Genomic DNA, 21467 nt, shown 5'->3' with positions numbered 1-21467 from the left:
AGGGAGGCGGGGGGACAATGTCACGCTTCGTCCACAGTATTTTTATAGACTGAAACACTGCCAGCTGTACTCTACCTTTTTTCACAGGGCGTTTTGGACTGATCTGTAATTTGAATGTCTAATGGAGGCTTTCATGGAAGAACATTCCACAATCCAGCAAATAAACTATACATGTACTGTTGTTGGGGTTCCGGTGTTTTTTTTGTCCTACTATTGCGATGCTATGTCAGTGATTATGTGGTCCATGCAACTGGGAACTGAAAGAAGCCCTGGAAAATGTACAGGGCAGCCCCAGAATACACCAAGTGAGCATGGCAAGCAGGCCATCACCTAAAGAGGATGTGGCGATCGTTGGTGTGTTGGGTACATTCAAAAAAACAAAGACCCATCTAAGAGCAGATTTCATGATGGGTGAGTAGACCATGACCTGCATTTGTACTGGGAATAGCAGAGAGTGCTGAGAACAGACTGCCCCGTTAGATGAGGCCTGAGATTGAAGGGTATAGGTGTCTTCAGAGCCTTCCATGTGGGACAGTCCATGGCCTCTTCCCTCTGTATTTATCCATGCTACTTTGGGGCAGGTACACCTAGGATCCTGTGAGTATCCTGTAGGTGGCAGTGGCACTTCCTCTCCCACTCCACCTACGGCTCTCCAAGCACTGACCTTGCAGAGGTAACCCACGTCAAAAGATGCGGAAGAGTATAGAAGCTCCAAAAAGGGGGTGGAGGGCTCGAGGCCAAAGGTTCGGAGGTGCGCAAGGGATGTAGTGTAGAGGGGTCAGGGTGGAGCGTGGAGAGGGAGAAACAGAAGGGGGATCTCATGACTGATGGAGGAAGAAAGAAATCAGGAGCCCAGTAAAGGGGTGCGGGCGGTGGGGGTGCAAGACAATGTGGGAGTGGATCTGGATCCCCATTCCGTGGGTCATTGTTCCGCCGGCTCTCTATCTAGCTAAGCTGTTCTAACTGCCTCCATGTTTGCCAACTTGCTGCCAGCCATCACTTCTCTTTTCCCCTCCTTTTATGTTTATTTTCCTGCACCCCCGCCACTGCTCTTCCAAGTCACACACGGCATCTCCATTCGCCAATTAGCAAAGTAGCTCACTCTTAGCTTTTGATGCTCCTCGAGGTGTGCTTGCCCCGGGGGAAACACTCATGACAACGTACGTTTTTGTGTCATCCCTTACCCTGTTTGCCTTTCCGTCCTCCAGCCATCCCCCGCTCCCTCAGGAATCTGACGGGCTCCACTTGGAGTGCGGTGGTAGCACTTGTAATGGACGAGAGCAGTACAAGGAAAAGTGAAGGTGCAGAGAGGAGTAGGCCAGTGCACAAGAATATAGAGTTGAAGGAGGGCACTGTAAGGATGCAGGAGGAGACTGACAAACAGGTGGCATAGTGATTGCTATAGACTTTTATCCAAGAAAATAAAGAGATAAGCTAACTCTCCCTATCTCTTTGAGGGGGTTCCCTGCCTCAACTAAAGTGCTAATGGCTCTGTCAGAATGTCCTTGTAACTGTCATGTTTCAAAATCTCTAACTCTGTCCCTTACACTTATAACTAAACTAAAAGGTTGCATCAATGTTCTTGGTCCAGGAGAATGACTCCCTTCTCCTGGACTGGATGGCACATATCTGGTTGCAGTTCTTAACTAGGGGGAATGACTCCCCTCCCCTGATCCCAGGATTCCACAAATAAAGGATTTCAATGTTCTTGGGGCAGGAGAATGACTCCCATCCCCTGGGCTGAATGTTTGAAGTTCATCACACACCAGGGGGAATGACTCCCTTCCCCTGGTTGAAGTAGCCAAGAGAATGACTCCCTTATCTTAGCTGCAGCTCGTCTGTCACCAGCCTGGGGGAAGGACTCCCTTCCCCAAGCTCCTTGCCTTTCCTCAAGTGTTACACTACTCCCCTCTCCTGGTATCTTGGATTTCTCAGTCTATTGAGCCCAAGGGGAATTACTCCCTTCTCCTGGTTTCCCTGCTCCCCATGTTAAGCTGCTTTGCAACACAGCTCACAGAAAGTTTAGGTTCCGAGACCCAGACTTAGCCAGTCACAGCTCACTTGGTCTATCCTGCCAAGCATTGCCACACAGATGAAGATTCAGGTTTCTTTCTTTCTCCTTGCTTGTGGATCCCAGTCCCGTATTCCGCAGCTTTGCTGCGTGGGCATACTTGGTTCACTAGCCTGCCAAGTACTGTCACAACGAAGATACCTCGCTTTTTGATGTGGGTCCCAGACCCCGGTTTCTCTCGCTCTTCGGTTCAGCCCACCTGACTCACTCTCTTGCCAACTACTGCCACGAGGAAGATGACTTGCTTCTGAATGTGGGTCCCAGTCCCCAGTTTCTCTCACTCTTCAGTTTGACCCACTTAGCTTACTCTCTCACCAAGTACTGCCATGAGGAAGATGCCTCGCTTATTGATGTGGGTCCCAGACTCTGGTTTCTCTCGCGGTTCGGTGTGGCCCACTTGGCTAACTCTTTCCCAAAGTACTCCCATGAAGAAGATGCCTCTGATCCTATCTTTCTTGATTTGGATCCCAGCGCCATCCTCTGAAGCCCCCTCCGGCCTCTGCATTGAGCCCTTTACCTTCCTGTGCTCCTGGACCCTCCTGCGGTGCTCCTTGGGTGCTTGATGTTGTTAATCGGGCTGCACAGGTGCTTCTCTGCTTTCCTGGTCTGCCCCCAAGCCTCGCCTTCATGACATCAGCTTCCAAGTTCCAGTTCTGCGATGGACCAGCCCCACGCCACCGATTTCTTCTCTTCCTCGAGGCCGGAATCTGTTAGACCACCACAAAAAATAATAACACTCCTACATTTGCCGAAAGAGATCATTCACAAGAACCTGCAGACAACACTAGTTTAGAGATGTAAATATGCCCCGGTGAAGAGTTTGTAACCTGAAACATGTGCAGGCGGTGGAAAGATATACTATTATAAATATTATAACTGATGAAAAACAATAATTGGAATTTGATTTGGATCCCAGCGCCATCCTCTGAAGCCCCCTCCGGCCTCTGCATTGAGCCCTTTACCTTCCTGAGCTCCTGGACACTCCTGCGGTGCTCCTTGGGTGCTTGCTGTTGTGAATCGGGCTGCACAGGTGCTTCTCTGCTTTCCTGGTCTGCCCCCAAGCCTCGCCTTCATGACATCAGCTTCCAAGTTCCAGTTCTGCGATGGACCAGCCCCACGCCACCGGTTTCTTCTCTTCCTCGAGGCCGAAATCTGTTAGACCACCACAAAAAATAATAACACTCCTACTTTTGCCGAAAGAGATCATTCACAAGAACCTGCAGACAAGCACTAGTTTAGAGATGTAAATATGCCCCGATGAAGAGTTTGTAACCTGAAACACGTGCAGGCGGTGGAAAGATATACTATTATAAATATTATAACTGATGAAAAACAATAATTGGAATCAGCCCAGATTCCGATATCCAGAATCTCACTAAAAATGTAGTCAAATAATAGTGGAAACTCAATTGTAACCAAATGCAGTGCCTAGTACTCTTCCCTCTGACCCCCAGCAGATAACCTGCAACCTCCCCTCTGACCCATAATGTAAAAATAAATGAGTGTTAAAAAATGAAATGTCAGATGGATTTCTTTCTTTGGCTGACAACTCCCTAGTTCCATGCCTCTTGGAACACCCCCAACACTCCTCCCCGAACCTCTCTTCCGTGAAAAATGTTGTATCCCATATGGCCAGCCCACTATAGCTAACAGTCAAAGTAGTCTTCTAGGAGAGACTGTGGTTATGTTTTCTTATGTAGCACTTTACATGTGGCCCAATTGTCAATACTATATGGAAGTACTGTGGTTTCAGATACTCATATCATTAGAGTTTAGTTAGTTATCGGTCCCAGAGCCCTTTTTGTACTATCTGAATTTCATATCATATAGAATTGAAGTAGTGTGCTGGAAGGTTGACTTCATTAGTTGATGTATACACAATCCGCCGCACCAAGGCTGCGCTGAACTCTGTCTTTGTTCGGCTCCAGCTCCCGCAGATTCCTTACAATCTCCAGACTGCTTCCCACCTATGCATCAAACACACACAGACATCCAATATTCTGCCCACTGGTATCGCAATTATCTCCAGCACCCACTGAAACACTGCTGAAGCTCAACTGAATAGTGAAACCACAAACTAGGCGAGTGGTCTGAAACCATCAGATGCCACATCTGAAGTGGATCTCATGGTATTCAGCATATCCTTGATATAGTTTAGCATATATCTGCCTATCCATATATTGTTGTTTAGATCAGAAGGTTCCCACACATTCAATGATTGCCCTTCACCTTCTAAACTCGGACAATAGGCGATACCTACTCACTCTCGTCAATCTGCTCCTTCACTCCATACTAATGTAACTTCACCAATTCCACCCTATGCTTCCTTTGCAGTGACAAGCACTGATTGGCTTTCGGCAATCGAATACATTTTTTAATGCTTTTGACTTGGCAATCTTAATAGTAAATCATTTTCTTTTTTTAATTTATTTTATTGTGTGACATAGTTTCAGCAATTAAAACTTTACACACATACACAATTATATCATGTATTTTTAAAAGAAGTGACATTCATTAATCAGCATTAAAATGCGTTATAATCAGAATACAAATATTTTTACAAAGTTCATTACTGCAATCACAAGTTGATCATTAGGCTCTGTAAGAAGGGTCCACCAGAAAAATTAATGTGAAGAAAATCGCCTATTTCTAAAATATAGTTTGACCCTTACTTCACGATGGTCGCAGAGTACTGTGCATTCTGTAATCAGTTGTTCTAAAGTTTTACTCGACATCCTACAGAAACGGCAAAGACAGTCCGCAATTGGCAATTTATTAAGAGCAGCCAATAGATCCTTTGTTAACTAAACGTGTAGCTTCAACCGTAACCAAAAGTATCTGAGTTTTTTTGAGGGATGTCTAGTCAAATATTTCTGCAAAGAGTATTTTATGATTTTGCCCTGAGGAAGGCAACTTTAACTATGTCATGGAACTATTGGCCAGACAGGTGGAACTTTTGCCGAAACGTGGTCTAATGATGTCAATTTAAATTTACTGTTTATGTCACTAACTTTTGACACGCACACGTAGGCACACCTGTCAACAAATCGTAGGAAATAGAACAATTTTACTCCTGCCAACTCTTTTGAGAACAACTTGTGCAGTGGCCGAATACAAGCCATAAATAAGAATATTGGCTGGGATCTAGGCCACCATACAGTTTGTTGTCCAGTTTCTTTTAGAATTCTCTTTTGTCTACTTTGTTCAAAAGTTTGAAGAAAAACCTACATTTAAGTTTTTGTGTTTGGTGTCTCTTGACTATTAACCTTCTAACCATCGAACAAATGCATTTATATGTTTGTTATATTGCTTTATGTTAAGTTGTTTATGTATTATTTACACAACTATTTCTTTGTTAAATAAATATTTTTTATGGTTTTTCAATCATCAGACTACCCTGTTTGCTTTCAGAGTCTGTTACAGTGGCACAGGGAAGTCTTAGATTTCCCAAAAGGTTTACATACCTTCTCTTGGATAAACTACTGTTTCCAAGAGGAGTGAAGTGAAATTGATTTTACTTACATTTTATAAAACTTTCTAGACCCATAGACCCAGCACACACTATCTTACAATAGGGTGCTGGAGGAGTTACTTAGTATCCCTTTATCTAGTTTATCATGTAACAATTGTATGTTACCCTTTCAACAATTAATGGCCAGTGGCAGTGGTTTACTTTTTACTTCCATTGTGTGTTTTAACCGCGGGCTGCGTTCGCAGCCACGGTAAGGCACCTATGGGTGCCCGTTTCATCAAAATGGTCCTGGTCTTCTTTTTTTGCCATTTCTTGTTGGAAACGTCCTTCTTGAGATTTACTCTGCGTGCCAAACCACGTTTGGTCTCTTTGTTCATTTTGTCTTTGGCAGGATTCACGAGTGAAGCCCGCCTCTGGCTCCAGTATGTCTGGTGGGGGAAGGAAGTAAGGGAGGTGCCCGAAACTCCCTGTGCTTAATCCCCTTGGTTACAGGATGCATCCAAAGGTGATTGGCCGGGTGGCTATCCAGCAAGAACAGCCACCCTGCTGGGTGACGGACAGCTAGGCTGGAATTAATGGGCGAAAGCTGCATAAAAGGCTATGCTTTTTGGCTTGGAAGGCAGAGTCTACCACTGGGCGAAGGAATCCGAAGAAGAACTTGGAAGAGATGCCTGCTGCACCGCCTGGAAAATTGGTTTGCCCAGTGAGGCCATGCTGCTGTGCTGAAGCTCCGAATTCACCTCGACTAGAGAAGCCCCGCAAGGACGACTTCTCCCCTTAAGTTGGTGGGACCAATTTACTCCAAAGTAAGCCACCTGGACATCCTCTCGAAGCTGGTTGCATTTCCGCTGCCGTTGCTGCTGGAACCAAAGAGCCAAGGAGAGGAACACCATAGTGTGTGCGTTGCTTTTAAGACGGGCCCAAGCACTAGGAAGATCCTCCGGACTACCCTCTTGCAGGACTGACCAAGCCTGAGCCACCTCAACAGAGTGCTGGACCCCAGAAGCATGGTGTTAAGGATTTCAATCAGGTGACGCACACCTTAGTCTCAGCCCAGTATGCTGCGCGAAATTGAAATGCTTATGTTAGATTATTCGATTCAATATTGAGATGATACACCACTAATATCACACCCCCTTTTCAAATACCTCGGGTCACAATGGACCATGAACCAGGCTGGTTGATAAGATATAATATTTATTTATTTACTTGAAGATTAACAGAAACCTTACAATTTTTAATATGGGGCAGCAATCACCAATGGGGTGATAAGAACAATATGAATGTACGCAAGGCACTTAGTTTAACATTCTATTGACACAACAACAAACCACCAGGGAATAGGAGCACTTTTTGATTTTAGGTAAAATGGCACTTGAGTTAAAATTTCCCCCTGCAAATGTTCCCTCAACCCACAAATAATCAATTCTAAGTAGATGAACGGAATCAGCAGGTAATCAGGAATGACAACTGGAAAAAAGAATTAAAATCCGACTTTCCCTCCCCAAACAAGAGAGAAAAACGGATTTCAAACACTGGCAATGCTAAAATGACACTCGGAAATGGATGAATAAATGTATGACTGTGTATAACTCTTGAAACAAAAACAATTCTTTACTGGAGCAACACTGGAAAGATACTAGCAATCACAAGCAATGGATTGAGCAAAAGCATACAATTCGAAATGGAATGGAAGATTGAAAACAGTTCATAATCAAAATGACTCTTTGTAAAATTATCGAACTTTTGCAATTCCCGCCTGAATTTACCAGAACGGTTTTTGATAAAAACGGGTGAAATATTCGCGATATGGTTATTATGTTGGGCTGTAGCTATATTGGAATTGAAATGATATTTTGCCTCCTATCGCAGTATTTGAATGTGTGTTGGACTACGCCAAGTTGTCTAAAATATCAAGTAAATAGACTCCGCGGCAAGGTCTTGACCTTAACGAAAAATTGTGTAAGTCGCCATCTTGGATTTAGCCACCATTTTAGGTTCTCTTGTAATGTGGAAGTCACCCTGAACATCAAAATGGAGGCCTAATGACATTCTGAGTGAGATTGTGGCCGTTGTGAATATGCCTACAGGCCACTTGTCGGGGTCGCGAACTGAGACCTTGTCCTATCGCTGACCTATGTGTAAATGTACAACTATATCGGCGAAACTGATCAAATTGCATGAATTATAGGATTGACCTGGCAAGGAACCCTAGGCCTGGTCCTAAGAATCGTTAACCCGCGAGGGGGTTGGCCAGGGCTGGATAAAGAGTATAAAAGCACAAGTATTCCAATGTACGGTCTCTCTACTAATGCATCGAACCTTCGTTGAAGTTCGTTACGTTACTCTGAGAGCCGAATAGCTATCCGTTTGTCAATTGACTTTTTGGTAACTGTTGTAGCTTTTAAATAAAGCACTTTGTATGTTCTTTGTAACCTCTGTTGGTGTGTTTCCTTTGGGCTTCCCAGCCTCATATCAATTTCTTTGTTTTCACAGCTATGGATCATAGGTACAATATGAACGTGAAACGAGGTCTCTAGCTGGTAAATTGAGTGAGATATTCAAGATCTAGTGAGATGCGTTTTTGAGAAAATGAAGGTGCGAAAAAGGAAAAGAAATCAGTTTTGACAAGGACAGTTTTACTCTACAATAGAGCATTCAGGCTAGGTTACCAGATTGAGACACAGTAAGCTCCGGGGTTGACTTGCAAGTTCAAACCTAGCACCACTGTGCCTGCCCTGGCGGACCCAGTCCCATCACTCCAAACAGGATTAATAGTTTAGGATTTTACAAGGCAAAATGATTAAAGAAGTTGGCGCTAGCACAAGAAATCAAAGTAGGGTAGCAAGAATGATTGTGACAATATTATAAGTTATTGGGGTCAGAATATGATAACTTAGAGATCGGAACTAAGGGCAAGGCAAGGTATACTATGAATTTCTATGGTTCCTATTGATACTCACAGTCCACTTTTAGTTTGGATTTTGGACAGTCAGAGGTTCTGGTTGCCACACGGATCTGGTCTAACACAGGACAGGACAGCCAAACAAAATCAACGGGACAGGGTCCGCTGGGCAGGGACTGGATACCAAAGGATAGTGCTTATGGACTGGCAATTCTGGTTACCGGACACTATAGGTCATCAGGGTAGCAGGATAGCAGCAGCATGCAGTGAGTGCCAACCCAGGTTAATTCAGGATGCTTCCCAAAACACCACAGCGTTTCCCTTGGTTATGGGGATTATTCTAGGATTGAGGCCTAGCTGAAGCAAGATGTGGTTGGGATCTGTAATTTAGATGGATAAATGCAAGATGAAGACCGGAACAGACAGGAACGGGACGCCGGCGTAGGAAATGTGGAATCCATGTTCCTGTGTGTGTGTGTCAGGGACCCTTACTTATAATGCAAAATGACATCATCAAGGTAGAGGCTGGGCAGGCTTAACTACGCCTGCCCCTAAACTACTTGGATTGGGCAGGGGAGCTAGTCTCCGCCATGTTCTCAGTTGGTTGGATTTCTAAGGGGATGATGTCAGATTTATGAGGTGAGATTTACAATGTCCCAACACGCCCACATTTACTTTACTTAAAATACGATTTTGCCAAAAACATAAATTTCTTCACTTGCAATCTCTTGACAAATTATACACACATTATACACACAGTTCACATACTATTTGCCTCACCTTTCAGTCCAATCCTCAGGTCTTTGAGACCTTGTTTCACCTTTCTGACACATTTTGGTAGTTTTACACATTAAAGATTTGGCCAAAATTCTACAATTTTATACACAAATCCGAATTGTCCCCAGGGATGTATGTATAAAATCTTATGTTTGCCACATTAATACTTTCCTTGGGATTGGTCATATTTGGTAACTTCTGTTCCAAATGCGGCACTGAGTTCTACCAAGTTTTAAAAACTAGCCCACAAAATTAGATTTGAAAACTGAACTTTTAAATTTCTGCTAATTCTTGCTACAGAAATAAGTCTTTAAAGTTTCTTTATAACATAGTCTCTGGCACCAAAAGGCAGTCCCTTTGTTACTTGATCCTGTTTTTTTTTCTTCCTCCAACTGCAAGCAGCTGTCATTCCCTTCCAGGCAAGGGGGTTTCCAGTCTTAATTGAAGGTTTTAATACCCCTTCACACTTGACAGGTGATTGTCCCAGGACTGCTATTGTCCCAGCCTGGAGCACAGACAAATGTTTGATGAGCTTTTTCAAGCTGGCACTTCGCACCTAAGTGTCCTGGATTTAGGGTGTATCTCCCTTCCTGTCAGGAGTTTCATAGCTGGTAATCGGAATTACAGGTTTTTCTGAGAGTTTGCAACTCCAGCCTATGTGTTTTAAACTGTTTAATTTCTTTCTTTGGGTCTTGAATTAAACAAACCTATGACAGAAGATATCCTGTGTGTGTATTATCACCACTAACCTAATTCCTTTACATGGCTAGGTAAGCAGGATTTCATTAACTTAGTTTTAAACAGGTCCTTTTTTTCTCTTCAGTCAGCACAGCCCATTTTACCACGTGTTAAAAACTATCATTTCTTTCTTTAATTCAGTTTGCAGCTCCTCAAAATGCCATTGTCTTTGCAGCTGTAGTCATTTTCCTTGCAGCAGGACTCTTATCTAAAGTATAAATACATTTATCCTTGACCTGGCCCAGAGAGTAAAAAGTCTCTTTGAACTGCTGTGCCTGGATACATTTTGTCAAGAAATAAACGCGTGTTCCTGTACGGGTGAAAAGAAAGTTGCTTGTTGATTTCTTTAAAATGTACCTTGATAGAACCTGTCATTCAGGAATTATACCATTTTTTCTGAGGCACAATGACTTATCCTGGGCCTGGCAGGGTCATTTCCATCACAGTGGTTTCAGAATGTACAGATGGAAATTGCATAACACAGCATTTTGAAAGGGTGAAGAAAAGTTTAATTGTGAAGGGGAATTTTTGCAGTGCTGCCGGTTCACTTGATTCCATATATTTGTCTCAGAATACACTGGCATACTTTTTCAGTGTGTTCCCTTGTTCCATTTTGCCTGAATTGTGTGAGGCAAGATGGTGCAGCCATTTTTCTGTTGCTGCCAAAACGCAGTTTTGAGGTGATGGTGCGCACAGGAAACAGCGCAGCCAGGTTGCTGTTTCTTGCGCAAAGCAGCTCAGTGATGTGGGGCAATGCGTTGAGTGGGTCAATATATCCCGCAGTGGAAAGTCTAAAGTGGTATCCGAGAACTGCAGTGTTTCTATTTGCTGTCAGATGTGAGAAGCTGAAACATTGAAGGCCTGCTGAATTAAAGTTTGCCTATTGCTGCCGCTGACCGTCCCGTTGCAGAGCGGGAGTCCCCAAACGTCCTCCCTCTTGTCCCCACAACTGAGGCACAGGAACAACAGGATCTGCAGAGCTGCACAGGAACAGAAGGCAGCTGGAACCATTTCTTCTAACCAGAGGTACTGTAAAGTCTAAGAGAACTTACCTCTTGCTGCGTAGCCTTGTTTGCTCTCAGTTGAGACCTGTCTTGGTTATCTTGCAGAGTTGCTAAGGCTTTGCCCTTCACAAGCCTCCCAACTTGTGGCTCTTCAAGTGTTATATATTCTACAAACATTTCAAAAAACATTGTGCAAGACGTTTTACTTACCTGCAAAGAAGATCTCCAGCTCCCCTTGACATTGTGCAATTAACATTGGCTGTCCTGGCTCCCTGCGAGACTCCTTCTTACCTCTGACTCTGCTTTGTCCTTCCCCCAGGAGAGGGTGAATTTACTGAACATTGGAAGGTTCTAAAAGTACTTACCTGTTTATGAATTATTTGTTCCCCTTTGTTTTATTCCTCTATTCTCTCTTTTGCACCAAACTCAGTATTGCTCTAAATGTACCAGTGATAAATCAATGTCCACAGTGACCTAGCTATTTAAGTCACCTGAGGGTGTAGAAAGTGTCTGTGTGCCATCCCCAATGGGTATCATCTGATTTAGAGAACCTAAGAGTGTGTTTATTTAACTTTAGTATATTTAAGTGTTACAGGTTTGGCTCCCTTTCTAAAGAAGGCTTATATAACTGACTGTAAAATAAATTAATTGTTTTATCAAGAAACCTTGAGTGTAAGTTCTTATTTGAATAACTGCTACCGTGAAACTCTGTGTCACAACATTACTGCTCACATTGACTCCTCTTGAGATAGGCCTGGCTGCTCGACCAAACTACCAACCTGCGTAATTCAGACTTATACAAAAGGTTGGGTCCCTATTTCCAGGAGGTCAAGGTTGTTGTAGTGCACCCAAAGGGTACTGCAGACAATCTTGCCTAACAATGGGCTATGCCCAAACAATTAGGATTTTGACCTGACGCTTTCAGTGGCATCAGTCGATGCAATATGTACTGAACACGCGGTCCAAAAACATAGGGAGACATATAAAAAAATGCTCCCTCAGACAGATCATCTTCAACTATAGCATTAAAGCGATGCGCAAGTTTGGGCCACCACAAAATGTCATGGTCTCTAGGTCTAACTTCAAGAGGGACTAAAGAATGTATCAAAGGCCCAACTGTGTTAAACCCTGCCAAAACCAATAACAGCTACGACTGATCACTTCCCGGGCTGTGTGTCACCTCCCGCGAATGAAAGCTAGTAAACAGACAATTTGTGGCAAAAACGTTGTCCAGTGTTGACCTATTTGGTCCCTCTAGACCAAGTGTCTCCCCCTCAATGCAGTATTGAGAGGTTTCAGATCGCGTTGAAGAGAGGGTTTCTGGAATGCCACTCCTCACCCCCAGGAACATGACAGCCTGAAGAGTTAAGAACACACAACGCAACTCACTATTCGGACAGCCCCAGGAGGGCCAGTGACATCTACATATGCAGACAGATACCCTCTTGGACAACCATTCAAACCTTATCCAGTGAATGTGTTTTTGGACAGCGGTGCCTCAACACTGGTTATGGACCCAAATGTCTTGATGGATGACGTTGACTAATGCTGAGAAACCATTGTGCTGACATCATTGGTGACACCACGACATAGCAACGTTCGTCACAAAGTAAACTCAAAGCCATCGCAAAGTTACACAAACATACACGTGCACACTCAAAGAACATGCTTGCACAGTTCTGTAGATAGAGGACAGATACATATACATACTGTCAAAAGCTTTTATTTTTCTCATTAGCCAAGTGCAGAAACTCTGAACGCAAGGCAAACAAAGGGATGCAGAGCAAGCTTGCGGCTGCTTATCGCAACTAACCCTATGGACCTATAGGATCATGTAAGGCGCCTGGAAGGAACAAATACGACTAACCTATGGGAAACCTAGCACAGTTTAGCTATGTAGAAACCATAGTATACCTATAATGAGGATTACATGAGGCCACCAGCCACAGGATGAGAGATGAGGGGAAGCAGACCCAAGCTGCACAGAACAGCAGACCAGGGCTCGCAGCCAAGGTTGGAGACAAGCGGCACATTCCAAAACTAAAACGACTAGGAGTGATCTCCAGAGAAACAGAATAAATCCTCATAAATTACAGATCAGAAAATCTCAATTTTGTGGTCCTTAACCACATGATGCAGCCGAACTAGACAAGGGTAATTTACCCTCAGTGGGAAGGCGAACGGTTCTCAACAACACAGACATGAAATGAAACATGGAATTGTTAACAAAGTTGCAACGCTGAAAGAACTCTCACAGGGAAAAGTGGTAGTGCTTAAAGTTACATTGGGAACACAAAGTCATTCTCATTACCTTGAGAATGTGTACAAAGCGCTGAGAAAAGAGCTGGATCCCAGGCCTGGGGAGATCATCTCCAGCCAATCGGGGAACAGAAATCCAGGGGTGGATGGCATAGGGCAAGGGCCAATGGTAATCCTGTGACCCTACAACAATGTAATAGTTTCTTGGGGAAAGGGCAGGCCAGTCACCTGACATGTGAGGACCAATAACACAATATCTAAATGTGGCATCCATATTTGATATCACTCCAATCACCCAACTAGATGGACTGCTATGTTTTTTGGGGAAGGGCCCATGTTGTGATGTCATAATGAAACAAAATGGCCCAACACGGGCTCTGGGACGGTGATTCGGGAAATGTTTGAATGCCCTGTATGATCCCTGTCTGTTTGCATAATAAATGACAGTTCTAACTTTCCCTTGGCTGAGTCCTCCGTTTGTATAGTGGGGGAGGGCTGTTGGGCTCTGGGAGATGATACAGTGAGCTCGTAGTAACCCCCAGACCTCTGTCATACCTAAGCCAAAAGCAGGTTTCAAACAGAGAACAAACCGATATCCTCCTATCTCTAGCATTCTGTGAACGTTGCCTAGTAAATCCTGGATTATACCAGGAAATGTCAAGACATTCTGAGTTAAAATCACCCAGAATAACAACCCCCACTCTTGTAGAGGCACAGTAAGGCTCGATGGACTTAATGATTACAGAAAGAAAGCCTAGCAAACATGTCCAGGCAGAGTTGTAATCAACATTTAGAACAATCAAATATTTCCACACAAAATCAACACAATCCCACCAAGTACTTTTCATGCCCAAGACATCCCTGGACCCCAAAGAGAGATTTTCAACCCTTGAGTCCGGGGACACACGCCACACGCAGAGTAAACCACCAAAAGGTTTTCCTCTTTGCTCTTTTTGCGCGGGCTCCTATAGCACAGGAAAACCATTGGCCATCGGGGTATCCGACATCAGAGTTTCTTGTAGGCTTATCAAATCAGCCCCTTCCCAAACAGCACCGTTAGTGCAGAGGTGGTGAAACCTGCGCGCATTCCACGAGAGCAATCTGATGCATGTGTTTCATTTAGGACCCTCAGTTACCAGTTTATGCTCATGGAGGGAATTACTTACATGTGCCCAATCATATGACATTGTACGCTTGTCCTGATGGAACGGTCCTACAGCAAAACTACTACTAGCCCCCACTTTAAAGTTAATAAGCAGCCTTTCAGGTCGTTTAAGCTCAGGTCCACCACCTGGTAAATACATTAGACTACTGTGACAGAGTCATGGAGGTGACCCTGTCTAGGGAGGATGATGACGCATTGTGAAAATGATAGAAATTGATATGAGGCTGGGAAGCCCAAAGGAAACACACCAACACAGGTTACAAAGAACATACAAGTGCTTTATTTAAAAGCTACAACAGTTACCAAAAGTCAATTGACAAACGGATAGCTATTCGGCTCTCAGAGTAACGTAACGAACTTCAACGAAGGTTCGATGCATTAGTAGAGAGACCGTACATTGGAATACTTGGGCTTTTATAGTCTTCATTCAGCCCTGGCCAACCCCCTCGCGGGTTACCCATTCTTGGGACCAGGCCTAGGGTTCCTTGCCAGGTCAATCCCATAATGTATGCATTTTGATCAGTTCTGCTGGTACAGTTGTTCATTTACACATAGGTCAGGGATAGGACAAGGTGTTAGTTCGCGACCCCGACAAGTGGCCTCCAGGCATATTAATTATTCATGTGTGCGGAGGTCACAACGGCCAGAATCTCACTCAGAATGTCATTAGGCCTCCATTTTGATGTTCAGGGTGACTTCCACATTATAAGAGAACCTAAAATGGCGGCTAAATCCAAGATGGCGACTTACATAACTTTTCGTTAAGGTCAAAACCTTGCAGCGAAGTCTATTTACATGATATTTTAGACATCTTGGCGTAGGCCAACACACTTTCAAATACTGCGATAGGAGGCATAATATCATTTCAATTCCAACAGCCTCTCAACACGGTGCAGGAGGCCTACCAGGGTGTTTTCCAGAGCCGGTCGTGGGCCAGTGGTAGGGTCAGAGATTTGGGCGGGTGCCAGACTATGAGCCCACCTTGTGTACTTGAAATGTACCACTTTCAATCATACTATACCTGCCATAGAACATGGTGGCCACTATTTTCTCTCGTCTGTTGCAGAACACCCAAGAGCCGGAATCCAGAACAGGCAGGCCATCGGCGAGAGATGAGGCGGCGAGCACAGAGCCAGCAGAATGATGCTGCTGTGTACTAACAATCAAGATGCTCATTTGCAGCAAAACTACGAACTCTGACATTCACAGTACGGGGCCACCATTTCCAAAAACGAGTGGTCTCAGGTTCCAGAAGGGGTTGGGCTTAGAGGGTGCGTTATGTCTCCACGCCTTTGTAACCACGGCCACTGGGGGAGAGCAAGGCAGAGATTGGCCCAGGGAACTAGGTGAGCCCAAGAGCCAATGGAAGAAAGGGGGGGGGGGGAGTGAGAAAAGAGACCAAGCAGAAGAGGGGAGTGTGGCTTGTTCGAGGGAGATCAATGGCTGCGGGGGGCGGTGTAAGAGACCAGGTGGCAGAAGGAGTGGAGCAGAGTGTTCACACAATTAGCAGAGAGTTTTTAAGGTGAGGTATTGGTTGGTGACAGAAAGTGGTACTTGGGAGTGTGAGTGCATGTGTGGAAGGTAAGATGAGTGTGACAGAGAGTGTGAGCAGGGGAGTAAGTGTGAGTGTATGAGTAAGGTGACTGGGAGAGTGAAAGGAGGTTGAGTATGGGTGGCAGAGGGACGGAGTGTAGGAGGGAAGAGTAGATGAGCAGCAGAGTGGTGCAAGTGGAGAGTAGCGATTACTAGGAGAGGAGAGTAGTAGAGAGGAAGGTACAAGTAATGAGTTGAGGCGCAAGAAAATAACATTGAGGGACAAAAGAAAGAGGGGGAGAGGGAATGCAGAGTGGGAGGAAGAAAATGGGGAGAGCAGAAGGGTCATCAGGGTGAGGAATAGGAGGGTGTGAGAGGGAGAAGAATAAGGCAGACCTGGGTGCTTGAAAGTGTCCCATTCCTGGTTGCAAGGCCATTGCAGTTATTGTGGGACGCCCAGGCTAGGATCCTCCTAAAAGGCCTCAATGATGGCCAGCCAGACTTTAGACACCCGGGGTCTTGGGGATTGGGGAAGCCTGGACCGAGGTGGGGAAAGCGCACGGGAAGATGAAGGAGCGAGAAGACCAGCCCTGGGGTGGATCACATTTAATTTGAGAATAATAACCCTCGAGTCCTTTCGAAGAGTTGGTGTATTCTTGCGGCCACCTGTGACTCTACTTTCTGGCAACATGGTGCTCGTCAATATCCTTTTGTGAACAGAAAAACAAATCTCCCCTGCCCCCCATTTGACCTCAACTTTAAATTCACCCCACAAAAGGCCTCCTGCTTTGTTTCAAAGATGCTCGTTCCTACACACATGCTCCCCTTTAAAACTATCGTTACCCATCACCTACCCTGAATTTGGAATGCTACAACTCTAACAGCAACCAAACATATGGCCGAGGGCTATAAATCACCTTGCCTTCTACCCCTCAGTGGAAAACCTTACAGAGCCCAGTGGTGAAAGGTGGCCAAGGGCACGGCTCTCTCCCTGGAGGACACTGCCTACCTTTCCATTCAGCCACGCCTCTAGTGTCATCATTCGCATGATCTCTCTAACTCCATTTCCATTCATTTCTCAGGTTAGCGCCTTGCTGTCCTTGGTGATTAGTGGCGCTTTACAAGTGTAATGATGCTGAGGATACGGCCACCAATTGTCTTTCTCGCCCTAGTGCCTGCCTTAGCTCTTCAGCACCTGCCCACAAACTCCTGCTCTCTATGCGCCTTGCCCACAGCACGTGTTGGGCCTTGGCCATCATGTTGTATGCGGGTATGTGTGCATTCCATACACTTTGAATGTCAGTCCAGTCCACAGGGAACCTATCGCTGCTGTTTTGTAAAGCTGGATTTTCAAGGACCGAATTTGCCCTCAAATTTCGGTTTTAAACCGACACCTAATAAAATAACAAAAAATCATTGTATTGAAGCATGAAAATCAACTTTAAAGTAAATGGGGAGTACAGCAGAGATGGCCTTCCAATTAAACCTGTATTTGCATGAGTCTCACGCTCCCCCTTCCTCGATGATTCAGACCTAGTTGTTGTCAAAACACTGAGGAATTTGGTATATTTCAGTGAGTCTCCGATTTTCAGCCAAACTCTCAGCATTTATTTCTTTATTTTATTTGGCATTTATAAAACGCGCCTAACCCATAGGTATCTAGGTGCTGGAAATACAGGGTAAGAAACGTTTACAAGGTTAACAGAGGCACTAGCCTGCCAAGTACTGTCACAATGACAATTATTACATTTATAAAGTTTACACTAAGTACAGGTTAATATACAATTTGCAGTTAATATACAGTTGAGGATTAGCCGCATTAAACCTCAAAATGCTGGTACTAGGTAAAAAAAAAAAAAAAAGTTAAATGATAGTAACAATGTCTCCTTATTTTCAAACTTTCAAAGTTGTAGTTGGGGGTCCTCCAACATGGACATGACTATCAGAGGACAAACTTAGTGGGAGCTTCCCATTAAAATGCATGTTATGGTGCAATATTTGCAGATTGTAAAGTGCAGCGCACACCCGCGTATGGGTTTCTTGGCGCTATTGAGCGGAAGGAAAAGAAAAGGACAAGAGTGCAGGAGGAGTGACACGATTTGTTGAAGAGGCAAGACTTTTGGGAATGCCCAAAGAAGAGGCGGTTCTGAAAAGAGTGGAGGAGAAGTTAAGAGTTCCTAAAAAAGCAGGTGCAAATGCGATAACCTCCATGGGTCCCCTGTCGAATGAGGACACCCTCAAAAAGAGGTTATGATATGATAGGTTATTTATAGCGTGCTTAATACCCAGAGCTTTTGGAGCGCGACCCAGGGATCGAACCTGTGTTTCTCCGTGTTGTCTTGCTTCAAAGGCGAGCACGTTTCCCCTGAGTTATCCTCCCGGAAGAACAGTGCAGCAGTAATAAAGTATACGGTTCACATCATGACAAGAGAAATGAAAGGCCAGGTCCATAAAGCATCATTGGAACACTGGAGAGAGGACAAGATGGACGTTTTTATGGGAAGCCAGAGTAGCGAGAGAAGAATGGGGGCGATTTGAGTCTGTTGGTTGGAGATGGCGAAGACTAGCTGCAACGTTTGGAGTGATCAGTAGTTGCTTGAGGCTGTAATAGGGAAGACCGAAGAAATTAGTTTTAGCACATCTACGCTATTAATGACCCGCTTACAGCCAATCAGAATGTTTTGAATGCAGTCAATAACTACTGGTGTTGACTGTAACAGAGATATTCTGACTCCGGAAGCAGCCAGGGAAACAATAACACATATTTTGCTGGATTCAAGAAAAACATTTGGCAGCAACATTTCTTTCAAGAAGACACTCCAACATAATTTACCACAACCAAGCAGAAGCTAAAACATGGAACAATGGGCCTCATTACAAATTGCCCGGTATAGAAACAACGGTGGCGGTAAACCCGCCACCACCGTTGTTTCCATGCCGGGCGATCACAGCTCCTGCAGGCGGGAGGTGATGTTCCCACCAGGTCTGACCTGGCGGGTTTAACACCGCCCGCCTGCAGGCGGACGAGGAAACACCGGCAGCATTACGAGATGCTGCCGGTGTTTCCATGAACCCCATTCCCATTGAGTCCCATAGGACTCAATGGGAATGGGGATTAACACTGGGGTTGTAATGCCCCGGTAATTCCGGGAATCACGGAGGCGGAATGGTAATACGAGTCCGGCGGTAACCAGGCGGTTTTACCGCCTCGGTTACCGCCGGACTCGTAATGAGGCCCAATGTTTTCACTTTCGTAAAGAAAAAACGTTCACATTACAATTGTACCTAAAGCAAGCTCATACTGTAACTGTTTCAGTTCAACCAAGTTTACACTTAAAAGGCTTACCTTATAAAGACAACTTAGTTATTTAAGTATTACGCAATGGGCCTCACCACGAGTTTGGCATGAGTCCTTCAAAACGAGTTGGGCGGAAAATATCATTTTTACCTCCAGCTTCTTGCTTCTTGCTGGAGGTAAAAATGAACAATTTTGGGCTGGTTTTGGACGTTTTTGGTGATATTACCGCCGGCGCAATTACTGCTGGTGGTAATAGTCTTCTCACCCCCATTTGGTTCTATGGGGAATGGGGATTTACTGCCCCACCTCAATTCGTGATCCGGCATAAATTGCGCTGGGCCGAGTTGCAGTAGTGCTATTACTCCCAATTAACCCACGTTTAATATAATAACAAGTTTTGTGTACTTCACTCATTAAACTGACACAATGCTCTCAAATGGCTTCTCACTAATGACCCATAACCACCTCTCCCACCTACTGCGGCTCTACCCTTCTGACACAACCCTGACAAACATTGCACTCAACATTACTACTGCAACCTACACACCGGACCTGTAGGCCACAGCTGTATGCGCTCCCTTAAGTATACGCAATGTTAAGTCCGATCCTTGTCATGTATCTGTGATCAGTTATTCCCGCCATGCTCCTCGAATGGAAAATGTCTGTACTGCATTATATACTGTATTATACATTGTATTCACAGGTATGCACCTGCCTGTGACAGGCACGGTAACTAAGCTTCGGGACTTCTTGTACTGCTGCGCCCAGCTGCCTAAGGGCTTGGTGCGCATTATCAAATTAATAAATAAACAAACAAACAAACTAACATGTTCACTTTGGATAGTGACCCTTTTCTTAGGAGAGAATTATTATCCCATGATAATGACCCCTCCGTCGGTCCATAAGGCTATATTACAGTAGTCCAACCTTGATTGGATTGGGGCAGTGAGGACCAAGAGCTAGAGAGGGCAGGAAGGGAAGAAAGGTTGCTAGAACTAGGAGGCAACTTGTCTTACCTGTGCATAGAGAACTACTTATCCAGTTTGACAGATTTTTCTAAAAATGGGAACTGCAAGAGTGCAGAAACCCGTAGTGTCCGACCAGAAAAGGGGGTGCCCTAGGTAGGACAACTGTTCACAGCAATACGACAGAGGTCCTGCTCGTTAGCAAGCTTTAAGCTGTGGCCCTTTATTCAATGTTGAAGTTACTCAGCTGCCTCGTGGGGTTGGTCGTCTTGATGAATAACCACTGAGTATCGTAGGCATGGGTGCGTACAAGTAGGCTAAAGAACTGGATGAATTTAGCAATAGAGTAAAGAGGAGGAGCAAGTGAGGAGCTCTGTGGTACACCACAAGGAAAAGGCAGTAACCTAGAGGTGAAGGGAGAGGGAGCAACTGCCCAGAACCGATCCAAGAGGAAAGAGTGAAGCCGCCCAAGGGCTTTGCCATGGATACCAATGGAAACAACACGATCATGTAGAGAATGGCCAACTGTGTTGAAGGCAGCAGACATAATGAGTGCACCAATATCCATGATTTGGTGAATTTTATATTATCAAGCACTGCTACTATGACTAGTTCTGTACTACGGCAAGGGCGGACCCTGGCCTGAGGAGGGTGGAGAAGGCAATGATCCTTAAAGGTGTGACGGCGACGCAGCTTTCAAGTGTCGTGGCCAGTGCTGGAAGAGGATGGATAGACCAGACATTGTCCAGGTTGGAAGGCTTCGAGAAGCCATTTTAAGTAAGGGAGTATGAACTGCGGGGAGAAGGAGTTTAGTAACTGCAGAAGTGCCGGTCTCACACGATTGAAGAGTTTTGGGATTTTTATATGACAAACATCCTGCGGTGATCCAGGTTCAGTGGTGTACAAAACACTAGTTCTCGGTTGGGCAGCTATAGGCGCTCAAATGTGGAGTTGGCAAAGGGCAGAGTGAGTAGGGGAAGTGGGAGGGAGGAGTGGCTACAGGGAGGAATGGCGGAGTTAGTAGGGTAAGTGGGAGGGAGGAGTGGCTACAGGGAGGAAGGGCGGAGTGAGTAGGAGAAGTGGGAGGGAGGAGTGGCTACAGGGAGGAAGGGCGGAGTGAGTAGGGGAAGTGGGAGGGAGGAGTGGCTACAGTAAGAAAAGGCAGAGTGGGTAGGGGAAGTGGGAGGGAGGAGTGGCTACAGGGAGGAAGGGCTGAGTGAGTAGGGGAAGTGGGAGGGAGGAGTGGCTACAGTAAGGAAAGGCGGAGTGGGTAGGGGAAG

Source organism: Ambystoma mexicanum, chromosome 7q (assembly GCF_040938575.1).
Source record: "Ambystoma mexicanum isolate Mex_15411 chromosome 7q, UKY_AmexF1_1, whole genome shotgun sequence".
NCBI classification, from domain to species: domain Eukaryota; kingdom Metazoa; phylum Chordata; class Amphibia; order Caudata; family Ambystomatidae; genus Ambystoma; species Ambystoma mexicanum.
Note: the sequence above shows the minus strand (reverse complement) of the source record.